The sequence below is a fragment of the Schistocerca cancellata genome, chromosome 6, assembly GCF_023864275.1.
Source record: "Schistocerca cancellata isolate TAMUIC-IGC-003103 chromosome 6, iqSchCanc2.1, whole genome shotgun sequence".
Taxonomy (NCBI): Eukaryota; Metazoa; Arthropoda; class Insecta; order Orthoptera; family Acrididae; genus Schistocerca; species Schistocerca cancellata.
Window position 1 is genome coordinate 549,128,296 of NC_064631.1, and position 2,419 is coordinate 549,130,714.

Sequence of the window (2,419 nt, forward strand, 5' to 3'; positions counted from 1 at the left end):
TGGTCTTCCACTTCTGATTTTCTGTTGGTCGCTTGGTCAGAATTCTGACGAAAGGTGACGACATTTCTACATCTTTTTATTTTCGTTCTCTTTATGAACTTTGCATACACCAACACCGTTCAAAGTTGATGACCAATACATCGAAACGAGTGAGCCCCAGTATAGATTCCAGAGATATACATGACAGGGCTAGAGCCATGGAGGTAAGAATTATTCTTACCTCCATGGCTAGGGAGGATGCTAAGTTCACCGGACTTGGATACGATGTGACGTCATTATGACGTATACACGCTACATCGAAAACGATAGAAACCGTATATCGACTATTCGACTTTTGTGAACTTTCGAGAGGTTGTGACAGGGTAGCGCTGTGATCTGGGCCATTCGTTTAAATGTGTTTTGCGTTCCTTGCGTTTAAATCGTGTATTGTACTGTGTTTGTGTCCTGTGCGTTGTTTTTCGTTTGCTCGTCTCTAATTATGTGTTCAGCATTCGAGAGACTAATGAGAGAAAAGCTGAAAGAGTTCAGCATCGATGACGACGGGCAATTGCGTGGTTATTGTGAATCTCAAGCAGAAATTGATGTACTTCTGACCCAGCTGAAGTGCGTCAGCTATTCGTACTCGGTGAGAAGAAGCACTCAGCAGCCAAAATCTTTAGATGCGTCAAGACACTAACCTTTGGTTAAGATTACATTGAGAAATCCACTTCCCCTCGTATTTCATCTCCGGTCGACGATTTTTCTTCAACAATGCCTCATATTTTTCTTTTTAAGTTCGAAATTCAATCATTCTACACATCAGTCATTACTAGACACTAAGGTACCTGTCTCTGCGGTCCGAGTGTAAAATTACTTGGAATTATGGTTGATAAAAGACTATCTTGGGATGGACATATAAATTACTTAGCTAACAAACTTGCACGCGTTCTCTTTCAGCTATATAAATTAAGAAAAAAAAAAAGTCAGCAAGAGTATGCTACTACAATCTAATATGTACTGACAAGACCAATTGTATGAAACCATACTAAAATATTGATAATAAATAAATATTATTTTCGGCGTAAGCGTTCAATACAACAATCACACAATATAATCTGGTCGGGACATAAGAAGACTTCACTTTTTTACGAAACATGTTGTCCGTGGTGTTTTCAAGGCCACGGTCAGGAATATTTCTATTAATATCCAGCTCTTTTATTTTTATTTTGGCGAAATACATATACGCTGCACACCACAGTCTTATATTAGACTGTGCTGCACACTGAGCTGTTACCAGAAACGTGTCAAAACAAAACACTAGCTGACGACAGTTTAGAATCTCGAACGTTCGTAAAAGTCGATAGGTGTGTTAATCGACTAAAGCGTATATACGTCATAATGACGTCACATCATATCCAGGTTGTGTGAACTTAAGGCCCGTCCACACACAACGATCTGTCTGCGCAAATGTCTGCGCACATCACATCTGCGCAGACATATCGTTGCGTGTGGACAGAAGTTTTGCACCAACCTGATGTGTGTGCAAACCTGGAAGTTGGAGTTGGAGGTTTGAGCGAAACCTCTCAAATCTGTTGTTCAAACCACATCTGCGCAGACAAGTTGGAGCGTGTGGACAGCAGATCGCCGCAAATCTGGCGCGAAACAGCTGTTTGCTCAGTCTAGTGTTTGTATTTGTGCGCACAGGGCATTAAAATGGCTGATACTCGTCAGTGTTCTCGAGAGTTTGTTAGCGAATTCATTGAAATATGTAGAAACCACCCATGTTTGTGGAAGATTAAAAGTAAAGAATATAGTGACCGAGACAAAAGGCAGCACCATACAATGCTCTAATTGAAAAATTGCGGGCAGTTGACGCCTCGGCAAACAGAAGAAGAAGAAAAATAAACAATCGTTGCGAACTGTTTACCGCCGAAAAGAGTTATCCAAAGTTCAGAAATCTAGAAGATCTAATGTAGGAGTAGATCAAGTATACCAGCTAACGTTATGGTATTTTGATCTGCTTGGCTTTCTTAAAGTTCGCCCTGCAAATCTCGCAGTAAATTTAGGTGAGAAAACTGCTTTCGCTTTAGCAGCCACTGTCTACAACATTTTGACCGCTTTCTCTGTTTCCTGCGGTTGGTCTGAATGTTTTTTGCAACACAAGTTGCGAACACAGACTACAGCAGAGCTTCCTCCCTTTCTAGTTTCTATATTTCACACTAACTGAATTAAATTTTTGACGTTTACGGGGAGCGTAGTCGCTTGCCACTGATATTTCTTTTCTACACCGACAGATGGCGGGCGAGTAGTAGATTGGGGTTTGTGTCGTGTGAACACACTACATTTGCAGCGATCTTTTGCATGTACAGACATCTGCACCAATGTCTGCGCAGACATATCGTTGTGTGTGGACCGGGCTTTAGCATCCTCCAATGGCTAG